Source organism: Mustelus asterias, chromosome 2 (genome assembly GCF_964213995.1).
Source record: "Mustelus asterias chromosome 2, sMusAst1.hap1.1, whole genome shotgun sequence".
NCBI lineage: Eukaryota > Metazoa > Chordata > Chondrichthyes > Carcharhiniformes > Triakidae > Mustelus > Mustelus asterias.
In genome coordinates this window covers 79,752,468-79,765,949 of record NC_135802.1, presented here as the reverse complement: position 1 = coordinate 79,765,949, position 13,482 = coordinate 79,752,468, and the positions used below count along the sequence as shown (strand labels likewise).

Below are 13,482 nucleotides of genomic sequence, written 5' to 3'. Positions count from 1 at the left end.
ACACTATAGTATATTAAATACATGTTATTTTTAACCATGAAACAGAATAGGGCAAATAATAATTAGAGAACACAACAACCAGGCAAAACTACACTGGTGTATATATTTTGCTTTAAACATATCCAGCAGGGGAAGTGGCTAGGAACAAAAACTATTTACATTTATAAAGCACCTTTAATAGACAAAATCATCTGGGAAGTAATCAAAGAAAAATGCATGCGGAGTTAAAGGTGGTGGTGACATTAGGAGTTGTGGCCAAAATCTTATTTATAGATGTGGGTTGCAAAGAGATTTTTGTTTTAAAAGCATGACTGGAAATGGTCTTCAAGAACAGAGGGTTAACAAGACTTAATGAAGGCAGGTGATTGGGGAGTGAGGACAATAACAGCTATTTTCCAAGGATAGGAATAGTATCATTAAAGAAGGGAACCATTTACAAAGTCAGCTGGGATGAGAGGTAGTAGAAAATGTTGGGTAGTCAGCTCTTTAGTGTGAATAGGGCAAAAGGGGAAGGAGGAAATGAGTTTCATGAACAAGACATATTTGAAGAAGAAATGGGGGGGGGATATTGGAGAGAAAATAAAATAAGGTTTGAGATCGAGCCTAGGGTGCGGGAGCAGGAAAACAATGGTCTGAATCCTGTTTCAAGAATAGTGGGTGGTTCAGACAGAGGAGAGCGAGGCCTGATGATAGCATAGAATTCCTACAGTGCAGAAGAGGCCATTCAGCCTCTTCTGCTCTTAAACTCAAACCCCCTGTTAATAAAATGATGGTGGCACAGTGGAAATATCACTGGACTAGTAACCCAGAAGATCAGATGTATGCTCCAAGAACATGGGTTCAAATCCCATGATGGCAGTTGGTGGAATTTGAATTCAATTAATAAATCTGGAATATACAAAACTAGGCTTAGTAGTGATGACCATTAAACCATCATCAATTGTTGTAAATATCAATCTGGTACACAAATGTCCTTTCAGGAGGAAAATCTGCCGTTGTTCCCCAATCTCTCCTACCTGTGACTTCAGACTCACAGCAATGTGGTTAATTCTTAATTGTCCTCTGAAATGTACAGTTCAAGGACAATTTTGGATGGGCAACAAATGCTGGTTTTGTCAGCGATGCCCTCGCCCCATCCCATGGATGGATAAAGAAACTGGAGAATCAGGGAGTGAGTTACCAGTTGCCAAATTCCCAGCCTCTCTGCTAACTTCCAATATGCTAGGGTTATTTTCAAAACTTGAGGAATTTTGGCAAATCATAGTTACCACACCCACTATCTCTGCAGCTATCTGTTTAAACATCCTAGGGTATAGACCATCATTTCTCCAATTATCTGTTTCTCCTGATATTAATTACTTATAGTTTCCACACTTTTAGCCCCCTGGGTTACCTATTTCTAGTGTGTCTTCTGTGAAGACAAGACACAAAATATTTGTTCGCTGCCTGCCATTTCCTCACTCCCCATCATAGTTTCTCTTGTCTGCTTCCAAAGGTCCAACACTTACTTTAGCTACTCTCTTCCCTTTCATATATTTATAGAAGCTCTTACAATCTGGACTGGTTTACTTTCATTCTATCAACTTTGGTGACCCTTTGTTTCTAAAACACTCTCAAACCTCAGACTTGTCACTGTTCTTTGCAACATTATAAGCCTCTTCTTTTAACCTAATACTATCTCTAACTCCCTGATTGAGCCTCAGATGGGTCTTTTTGCTCAGCTTTTGCTTTTCAATGAATATATTTTTGTTGAAGATATTGAATTATCTCTTTAAATGTTTACCACCGTTACTTTATTCTGATATCTTTTAATGTGTTCATACAATCAATCTTAGCCATTTCTCCCTCATACATGCAATTGGTTTTTGTTTAAGGTTCTTATTTGTGTTTGGAATATGTCATTTTCAAACTTAACATGGAATTCAATGGTATTTTGATCACAATTTCCTGGTGGATGTTTTAACTATGACATTCTTAATTAACCATGCCTCGTTGCACAATACTAGATCTAAGATAGCTTTATCCCCAGTCAGTTCTACAATGTATTGCTCCACGAAACTGTCACAAAAACCTTCTATAAGCTCATCTTCTGGACTACATTTGCCATTTAGACTGCCCAAGATTAAAGGACCGAATCCCCCTTGCATTATGGGACATTATGCAAGTCCCATAATGGCCCCTAAATCTTGCGAGTGACCAAAAAGGGGAGTTGCGCTGGCAAGATTTCAGTTAAGTGGATCAGGATTAGATATGGCAGGAGATAAATATATTTGATGAAGAAAAAGAACAGCATGAAAGAGATTCAAAGGAGATCTTCAATGTCCATCACCAAGGGTAACTGAGTAGCACACTGAACCACAATCTGTAATCTCATGGCCCAGCATATCCCTCACTCAACATTTATCATCAAGAAAGGCAACCAATTCTGGATCGATGGGGAGTATAGAGTGCACACCAGGGGCACAAGGATACCTAAAAATAAGATGCTAATCTGGTGAAGCTCTGATACAGGACTGCACATGCAAAACAGTGGAAGCAGCAAGTTATAGTTAAAACTAAGGGATTAGATCACAGGTCTTCAGTCCTTCCACATCAAGCCTTGCGTGGTGGTGAACAATCAACATGAGGCTTCAAAAACATCCTCATCTTGAAGCATAAAAGAGCCTTGAACATCAGTGCAAAAGACAACGCTGAAGCACTTGCGACCAATTCAGCTAGAAGCATCAAGTGAATGATCCAATTCAGCTACCTCTTGAAGTCCAGAGGGAAGTCCATCATTGGACAATTTGATTCATGTTACCCAATATCAATAAATGAACAAAAACAATGGATGCTGCAAAGGCTTTGGGGATAGACAGCAGATATGTCCAGGTATGTCCTCTCCACAAAAAGCAGGACAAATCCAATCCAGCCAATTACTACTCTCAATCATCAGCAAATTAATGGAAGGTGTTGTTGACATTGATGTCAAGCAATTACCTGCTCAGTGATGTTTGGCTTGTAGGGCCGCAGCTTCTGATCACATTATAGCCTTTGTCCAAGCATGGGCAAAAGAACAGAATTTCAGTAATGAAGTGAAAACAACTGCCCTTAATATCAAAGCAGCATCTGACTCGGTGTAGTGTCAAGGAAGTCAAAGGGAATCGGTTGGGGGGGGGGGGGCATCTCCACTGGCTGAAGTTGTACCTAGCACAAAGGAAGATGGTTGTGCTTGTAGGATGCCAATCACCTCAGTTGAGATATTGTTGCAAGGGTTCTTCAGGGCAGTGCCCTAGGCCCAACCATGTTCAGCTATTTCATTAATGATATTCCCGCAAGGTCAGAACTCCCCAATGTCTGGCCACCATCTATCAGACACAAGTCAGGAGTACTTTCCACTTGCCACGATGTACTTACAGAAAGTAGGGAAGGGGATTGTGAAATAATTGGAAAGATTAGCATTGAGAAGAAGATGTTAGCGGTTTTGGTGGGTTTTAGGAGTGGATAAATCCGCAAGGTCCATATGAGATGTATCCTAGGCTGCCGAGGGAAGGAAAAGTGGAGATTGCAGGGGCTCTGACACTAATTTTGAAATCCTCATCAGCCACAGGAAAGGTGCCAGAAGACTAGAGGACAGCTAATGCTGTACCATTATTCAAGAAGGGAAGTAGGGGAACAAACCCAGGAAAGTACAGACCAATGAATCTAACACCAGTGGTGGGGAAATATTGGAAAAAATTCTGAGGGACAGAATTAATCTCCAGTTGGAGAGACAAGGATTAATTAAGAATAGTCAGCATGACTTTGGTCAGGGCAGGATCATGTCTAATGAATTTAATTGAATTTTCTTTCAATAAAGGTGACTAGGGGTGAAATTCTCCCAAAAAATTCTAAGCATCAAATTCACATGAAAATTCACGTTGGTTTTTTCAGTGGGAGTTCAGAGAAGTATCTCCCACACTCTGCACTAGTTTCAGGGGGCAGGGCCTATTCACACTGGAGAGGCTCAAATCAGTATGCTGAGCAGGCCATTATGCATGCGCTGATCTGTCAGTGCCGTGATCGGAGCATGCACAGCAGCCCCACACTGCTGCGCTCCCGATTCTTGGCCAGCCCTGAGACCCCTGCAACACTGGCTTCCCCCCCGCCCCGATCGCTGGCTCCCCAACCATTCCCCCCCCCACCCTGCCCCAATCACTGGCCTCCCTCCTTTCCCCCAACGATCCCGACGGCAGAGAGGTGGCAGCGGGACCTCCAAACCCCACTGATTGCCCTTAGGGCCCCGCCTCCATCAGGCCCCACCGCTAGCCCCCATATGCCCTGTCCCCTTGGCACTGCCAGCAGCAGTGCCAAGGGTATCCCCTGGGAATTGGCACTTTGCCCATTTGGCAGTGCCAGGGCCCCAGGCTGGCTATGCCAGTGTTCTAAATCTCAGGGGGCACTCCGCCCGCCGCCCAAGCTCCCCTTCACTCCAGCGGGCTCAGACCACTAGCTCCCTGAAAGTGGGGAGGTAATGTAATCCCCACTGGAGTGAAACACTGGTGGGATGGGAGACGCAAGCGGGCCCAGAGACTTCAGTCCCAAGCCCGCTAATGATATTCAAATAATATTAAAACGACCATTTAAATGGTCTCTGCGTCTTCCCACCGATTTCCGGCGCAGAGCAGAAACCGCTGGGAGAAGCGAACACTCTCACAAACCCTGCAAATCAGCCGTCATGGGATTCTCCTGGTCCACTGTGCTAAATAATTAGCGCAGCGGGAGGGGAGAATCGCGGCCTAGATGTATAGATGAGGTCAGTGCAGTTGATGTAGTCTACATGGATTTCAGTAAGCCTTTTGACAAGGTTCCCCATGGGATCCATGGCAATTTAGCAAATTGGATCCAAAATTGGCTAAGGAGCAGGAGGCAGAGGATAATGGTCGAACGTTGTTTTGTGACTGGAAGCCTGTGTCCAGTTGTGTACATGACATGGAGATGCCGGCGTTGGACTGGGGTGAACACAGTAAGAGTTTTAACAACACCAGGTTAAAGTCCAACAGGTTTATTTGGTAGCAAACACCATTTGCTGATGGTGAAAAGTAATGGTGTTTGCTACCAAATAAACCTGTTGGACTTTAACCTGGTGTTGTTAAAACTCTTCCAGTTGTGTACCACAGGGATTGGTACTGGTCCCTTGCTATATGTTGTGTACATTAATGATCTAGATGTGAATGTGGGGGGGGTCTGATTAGTAAGTTCAAAGATGACATAAAAATAAGGTGCGATTAATAACGAAGAGGGCAGCTTTAGATTACAGGATGATATAGACGGGCTGGACAGATGGACAGAATGGTGGCAAATGGAATTTAACCCTGAAAAGTGAGAGGTGATTCATTTTGGGAGGACTAACAAGGCAAGGGAATACACAAAAAAACAGTAGGGTGCTAGGAGGTACAGTGAACCCAACGGGCCTTGGGTGCATGTCCAAAGATCCTTGAAGGCAGCAGGACAGGTAGATAAGCTTGTTAAGAAGGCATATGGGATACATGCCTTTATTAGATGGCTGGACTTGCGGATAGCGATGATCATTGTCGGACAATACTGCAGGATACAGATAGGCTGGAAAATTGGGCGGAGAAATGGCAGATGGAATTTAATCCAGATAAATGCGAAGTGATGCATTTTGGAAGAACTAATGTAGGGGGGAGTTATACAATAAATGACAGAGCCATCAAGAGTATAGAACACAGAGGGACCTAGGTGTGCAAGTCCACAAATCCTTGAAGGTGGCAGCACAGGTGGAGAAGGTGGTGAAGAAGGCATATGGTATGCTTGCCTTTATAGGTCAGGGTATAGAGTATAAAAGCTGGAGTCTGACGTTGCGGCTGTATAGAACGCTGGTTAAGCCAAATTTGGAGTACTGCGACCAGTTCTGGTCACCGCACTACCAGAAGGACATGGAGGCTTTAGAGAGAGTGCAGAGAAGGTTTATCAGGATGTTGCCTGGTATGGAGGATCTTAGCTATGAGGAGAGATTGGGTAAACTGGGCTTGTTCTCCCTGGAAAGACGGAGAATGAGGGGAGATCTAATAGAGGTGTACAAAATAATGAAGGGTATAGATAGGGTGAACAGTGGGAAGCTTTTTCCCAGGTCGGAGGTGACGATCACGAAGGGTCACGGGCTCAAGGTGAGAGGGGTGAGGTATAACTCAAATATCAGAGGGAAGTTTTTCACACAGAGAGTGATGGGGGCCTGGAATGCGCTGCCAAGTAGGGTGGTGGAGGCAGACATGCTGGCATCGTTTAAGGCTTACCTGGATAGTCACATGAGCAGTCTGGGAATGGAGGGATACAAACAAATGGTCTAGTTGGACCAATGAGCGGCACAGGCTTGGAGGGCCGAGGGGCCTGTTTCCTGTGCTGTACTGTTCTTTGTTTTTTATTAGCCGAGGCATATAACATAAGAGCAGGGAGGTCCAAAGATGTGCGGGTTAGGTTGATTGGCCAGGTTAAAAATTGCCCCTTAGAGTCCTGGGATGCGTAGGTTAGAGGGATTAGTGGGTAAATATGTGGGGAAAGGGCCTGGGTGGGATTGTGGTCGGTGCAGACTCGATGGGCCGAATGGCCTCCTTCTGCACTGTAGGGTTTCTATGATTTCTATGAGGTTTTGATGTAGCTGCATAAAACACTCGTTATGCCACAGCTAGAATACCCTATGCAGTTCTGGTCGCCACACGATAGGAAGGATGTAATTGTACAAGAAAGAGTACAAATGAGATTCACCAGGATGTTACCTGGGCTGGAGCATTTCAGCTATTAAGAGAGGCTGGACAGGCTGGGGTTGTTTCCTTAGAGCAAAGGTGGCTATGGGGGACCTCATCAAGGTGTACAAAATTATGAGGGATATAAATAGCGTAGATAGGAAGAAACTTTTCTCCTTAGTAGAGGGATCAATAATCAGGGGGCATAGATTTAACGTGAAGAGGAATAGATTTAGAGTGGATTTGAGGAAAATCATTTTCATCCAGAGGGAGGTGAGATTCGAGAACTCGCTGCCTGAAAGGGTGGTAGAGGTGGGAATCCTATAAATTCTAAATACTTAAGAATTTAAGTATTCTTAAATACCTTAAGAAGTATTTAGGTGAGTACTTGAAACACCATTGCATTCAAGACTATAAATTAAGTGCTGGAAAATGGGAACAGGATAGGTGTTTGGTGGCCAACTGAGGGAGATTAATACCCATACTAATAATTATGGAGAAAAATAGTAGTCATATTAACTGTGTCCAGTGAAAAGGGTTAACAGAGACAAATCACAAAAGCCTACAACAATGTTTAACTGCAGGATCGTATGCAGCTAGTTCCAGACACCTGACTTTCAGATAAGAAAGGGAGAAAGATACTGTATTGGGAAAAGGCCATTAAATCATGCTTTGGACAAGGGAGTTGATTCATGTTCTAACATCCAGACATAGCTGGTACGTTTAAAGATGGTTGAAAACAATATTAAATTGAGGCAATTAAAAACCTCGTGACAATTGGATATTATAATTGAGCAAGTGCAAGATGATTGTGATTATTTTTAAAAACTGTACTTTTTATATGATGTAACCTTAATTAACGAGTGGATAAAAATAACTCTCAGACTTTTATTGGTATATGCTAATTATTTGTAATCAGAGTTGAAACTATAATTGTCTGCATTTCTGAATTTTTCACTCTGAATGATCTGAATGACTTCATTCAGGGCTGTAGTCTTTTAATAAATTCATCTTGAAACCACTCCACAACTGTGTCTGATTACTTGAGGGGAATAATAGTTTTAAATGCAACAAGAAAACCATTATAACAGCTCCATTACATCAACACAAACGTGATAAACCAAAGGGCTCCTTAGGGAAGCAATTAACCCTCTAACACATCCTCTGTGACTGTAACCACAGTGCACTCTCTCTTCTTGATCTCTCTCAGCATCTGGTCATGGCCAACACCTCTCCTCTGTTGTTTTGCTCAGTGGAACTGTCTCCCTTTGGTTTTACTCTTACATATCAAATAATAGCCAAAGCAGGTCCAGCAATGGTTTATTTATGCCTCTGGATGTATTTTTGCCTAGAGTCCCCCAAGGATTTATTCTTGCTGTTTTCCTCTTCCTTATCTACATGCATGCCCCTTTGACAACACCATCTGAAATCATGACAACAGCTTCCAAATATAAATTGATGACACAGTTCTACTCCATTCGCTTACAACTTACAATTTACATAGCCACTGCTACAGGCTTATCCAGACAGTTCACAACATTGATCTTATTTGACACCTAATTGATTTTACAGCCCTATATCCTCTCCATCTCCAACACTGCCCACTCCATTTAGCCTCAACCCATCTGCTGCTGCAATGTCCGTGCCTTGGTCTCCTTCAAATTTAACTATTCCAAAACTCTCCTGATTGGTTCATCATTCTCCACTCTCCATTAGCTTAAGCTTCACCAAGACTGTTTTGCCTGTCTCCAATCCTATACTATAGCCACTTATTCATCATTTCACTTCCCCAATGTTTTTAAATTTTAAAATGTTATCCTTTCGTATTTAGAACTCTTGCTCCTCCCATCTCTAATTTTCTTCCCCTCATTCATCCAGAGGTTTTCATCCTGTAAGTCTGGATTCTTGTGCATCCCCCCTCTTTTGCTGCACCATTGGTCACTGTGATTCAGCCAACTAGGTCCTACATTCTAAAGGATCTCTTCAAAATCTAACTCCATTTTTTTCCCCCCAAAACCTTAATGTCTTCTTCTTTGGCTCATGTCCATTTTTGTCTCACAACACCACTCACTTGGTGAAGGAGCAGTGCTCCAAAAGCTCGTGATTCCAAATAAACCTGGTGTTGAGAGACTTCTTACTGTACCCACCCAAGTCCAACACCGGCATCTCCACATTTTTGTCTTGATTATGCCTCTGAAGTGCCTGGGAACATTTATTCTTTGTTAAACATGCTGTATTTAAACAAGCTACTGTTGAAAACCAAGACTAGTCAAATGTACGCCAATATGAATCACTATGTCCAGAAGTGGCAAACAGGTAGGGAGGTCATGGAACCTTTACAGATTAAAGGGGAGGAGGTGCTTGCTGTCTTGAGGCAAATCAGAGTGGATAAATTCCCACGGACCTCGAGGGAAGCTAGTGTTGAACTTGCAGGGGCCCTGGCAGACATATTTAAAATGTCAGTATTCACAGGGGAGGTGCCGGATGATTGGAGGGTGGCTCATGTTGTTCCGTTGTTTAAAAAAGGTTCCAAAAGAAATCCGGGAAATTATAGGCCAGTAAGTTTGATGTCGGTGGTGGGCAAGTTGTTGGAAGGTGTGATAAGGGATAGGATCTACAAATATTTGGATAGACGGGGACTTATTAGGGTGTCAACATGGCTTTGTGCATGGTAGGTCATGTTTGACCAATCTATTAGAGTTTTTTGAGACCAGGAAAGTGGATGAAGGGAAGGCGGTGGATGTTGTCTACCTGGATTTCAGCAAGGCCTTTGACAAGGTCCCTCATGGGAGGTTAGTTAGGAAGGTTCAGTCGCTGGGTATACATGGGGAGGTAGTAAATTGGATTAGACACTGGCTCAATGGAAGAAGCCAGAGAGTGGTCGTGGAGGATTGCTTCTCTGAGTGGAGGCCTGTGACTAGTGGTGTGCCGCAGGGATCGGTGTTGGGTCCATTGTTGTTTGTCATCTATATCAATGATCTGGATGATAATGTGGTAAATTGGATCAGCAAATTTGCTGATGATACAAAGATTGGAGGTGTAGTGGACAGTGAGGAAGGTTTTCAAAGCTTGCAGAGGTATTTGGACCAAGTAGAAAAATGGGCTGAAAAATGGCAAATGGAATTTAACGCAGACATGTGTGAGATATTGCACTTTGGAAGGACAAACCAAAATAGAACGTACAGGGTAAATGGTAGGACTCTGAAGAGTGCAGTTGAACAGAGGGATCTGGGAATACAGGTACAGAATTCCCTAAAAGTGACGTCACAGGTGGATAGGGTCGTAAAGAGTGCCTTTGGTACATTGGCCTTTATAAATCGGAGTATCGAGTATAAAAGTTGGAGTGTTATGGTAAGGTTATATAAGGCATTGGTGAGGCCAAATTTAGAGTATTGTGTACAGGTTTGGTCACCTAGTTACAGGAAGGATGTAAATAAGGTGGAAAGAGTGCAGAGAAGGTTCACAAGGATGTTGCCGGGACTTGAGAAGCTGAGTTAGAGAGAGAGATTGAATAGGTTGGGACTTTATTCCCTGGAACGTAGAAGAATGAGGAGAGATTTGATAGAGGTGTATAAGATTTTGATGGGTATAGATAGAGTGAATGCAAGCAGGCTTTTTCCACTGAGGCTAGGGGAGAAAAAAACCAGAGGGCATGGGTTAAGGGCGAAAGGAGAAAAGTTTAAAGGGAATATTAGGGGGGGCTTCTTCACGCAGAGTGTGGTGGGAGTGTGGAATGAGCTGCCGGATAAAGTGGTAAATGCAGGGTCACTTTTAACATTTAAGAAAAACTTGGGACGAGTTCATGGATGAGAGGGGTGTGGAGGGATATGGTCCAAGTGCAGGTCAGTGGGACTAGGTAAAAAATGGTTCGGCACAGACAAGAAGGGCCAAAAGGCCTGTTTCTGAGCTGTAATTTTCTATGGTTCTAAGTAAGATACAGCAGAAAAACCTAATTTACTGATAACTCTTTCTAATATGATGACTAAAGTCAAAATGTATTCCAACCTATTGTAAACTTTCTATTTCACTCTTTCCTCCACAACCCATTTTCCTTGCCTCTGTACTTGCTGAAAGCCCGTTACATCTCTAACATTTTCCAGTTCTGGAAAAAGACCAGAGATGTAAAACATAGGGTTCAATTTTGCCACTAGCATCCCAATCCTGACACTGAATAAATTCCAGCTTGGGAACTCAGAAGAGTGAGTGGCAGAACAATGGAAGTGATCTTCCTTGAATTTCGTTCGTGGGACATGGACATCGCTGGCTAGCCAGCATTTATTGCCCATCCCTAGTTGACCTTGGAGGGCAGTTGAGAATCAACCACATTACTGTGGTTCTGGAGTCACATGAAGGCCAGACCGGGTAAGGATGGCAGATTTCCTTCCCTAAAGGACATTAGTGAACCAGATGGGTTTTTCCGACAATCGACAATGGTTTCATGGTCATCAGTAGACTCTTGGTTACAAACATTTTTTTATTGAATTCAAATTCCACCATCTGCCATGGTGGGATTCGAACCCGGGTCCCCAGGACATTAGCTGAGTTTCTGGATTAATAGTCTAGTGATAATGCCACTAGGCCATCACCTGATCCAGGAGCCCTGGTGGCCAGCATCAGGAGGCCCAATCACCCCGGTCTAAGGAGATGGCCACCCCTGATCTTCGGACTCTGGGAAATGCCAGGCCATAGCAGGAGCAGCAGGGTGCTATGCAGGTACGTTCAGTGGGAGGGAAGCTGCTGCCATTAAAGCAGGGCATGAATTAAAGAAGACATCACTCTGTCTGAAGTGGTTGCCAAGGCATACCTGCTCCCTGGATATACATCCCCTTGTTGCTGGCAAATAAACGTAAACCCACAAAATGCAGCTTGGGCCTTCTACTGCAAAGCCAACTCCAATCCACAGCTGGGTTTCTAACAGAGCAGAGTGTCTGTACATCCCAGGGAAAATCTTGTGGTATGTAAAATTCAGATAGTGGTTCATTACTAGCCTTATGGGGCTTCTCACTGCTGATAGATGGGTTCCCACTGAACCTACTAGTCCAGCCCTGGGAAAATAACCCAAAGATGCATGATGGCACAGTAGTTAGCACTACTGACTCACAGCACCAGGGACCCGGGTTCAATTCCTGCCTTGGGCAACTGTGTGGAGTTTGCATGTTCTCCCAGTGTCTACGTGGGTTTCCTCTGGGTGCTCCAGTTTCCTCCTACACTCCAAAGATGTGCAGGTTAGGTCGATTGGCCATGTTCAATTGCCCCTTAGTGTCAGGGGGGTTAGCAGGCTTATGGGGATAGGGCCTGAGTGGGACTGTTGTTGGTGCAGGTTCAATGGGCCAAATGGCCTCTTTCTGCACTACACTGATTCTATGAGACAGCATCAGGAAACCAGTGGGGTTTCATAATGCTTTCCCAGTTCCCCTGCCTCTAAGAAGCCAGGAAAATTCAACCCATTAACTCTGTTTCCCCCTCTACAGATATTGGCTGATATCCTGAGTATTTCCAGCATTTTTGGATTTTACTTCAGATTTCCAGTGCACTAATTTGCTGCATTTTTATAATATTTTTGGATTTTTACTGGCGATCTCAAGATTAAATTTCACAACTCTCTATTGTTGCATGTATTGCCTATGTATTAAATTTTTAATCCCATAACATTCCAGAACTAAATACACAAAGTTGTTCAGCTATTTGCATCATCTGGAGGTCAATAGCTAGTATTTAGCAGGGGTACAATGGGGATTGGAGTTTAGCTGCATTCCAGGACAATCCCTGAAATTTGAACAGAACATGGTAGGGATCTATCTGACAGTACTGCATTGTGTGTGCACAGACATTGTTTGCTTCAAAATTCACTTTTCATTTCCCCCCACCAAAAGGGTGGGGAGGGGGAGGAACTCAATTACAATGAGAAAAGACACCAGGTAAAACTAGGCACAGTAAGTAGTCTCACAACACAAAGGTTAAAGTCCAACAGGTTTATTTGCTAGAACCCAACTCCCACTCGCCTGATGATGGAGCAGCGCTCCAAAAGCTTGTGCTAGCAAATAAACCTGTTGGACTTTAACCTGCTGTTGTGAGGCTACTTACTGTGCCTACCCCAGTCCAACGATGGCAACTACACATTACAGGTAAAACTAGATCCCACTGACCTGCTGCCACACACACAGCACTGGAAATGATCCCTGCATGGGAACATTCAACATTGGGGCCTTGTTCCATGGTGAGTGGCAGTCAATTATTGTACCTTCCCCAGGAACACACCAGCAAAGCAGATTTAAGCTAAATACTAGTGGTGTTCATGGCAATCCAATTACATTAAGAAATCATGAAACAAATACATCTACAGGAGTAGGTCACAAACTGAAAATTCTGCAGCCAGTAACTTACATTCGTACTCCTCAAGCCTATCCGCCTTCCACAAGACACATTTAAGGAGTGCAATGGAATATTCCCTTTCTTGGATGAGTGCTGGCCCAACAATACTCAAAAAGATCAAAACCATCAAAAACAAAGCAGCCCACTTGATTGGCACTCCATCTACTATCTTATACATTCATTTCCTACACCACTGACACACAGTGGCAGCAATGTGTAAAATATACAAGATGCACTGCAGCAACTTACCAAGTCTCCTTCAACAGCCCATTCCAACTTCACAACCTCTACTACTTAGGAAAAGGGCAACAGCTGCAAGTTCCCCTCCAGTCACATACCAACATGACTTCATAGATTCCCTACAGTGCAGAAGGTACTCATTTGGCCC

At 43.6% G+C, this 13,482-nt stretch overlaps 1 protein-coding gene across 20 annotated transcripts in view; it reads right to left on the bottom strand.

Moving 5' to 3' along the window:
* ppp1r9a (protein phosphatase 1, regulatory subunit 9A) overlaps positions 1 to 13,482 on the bottom strand; it is a 343,843-nt gene that overhangs the window by 174,559 nt on the left and 155,802 nt on the right. The window lies entirely within an intron of this gene.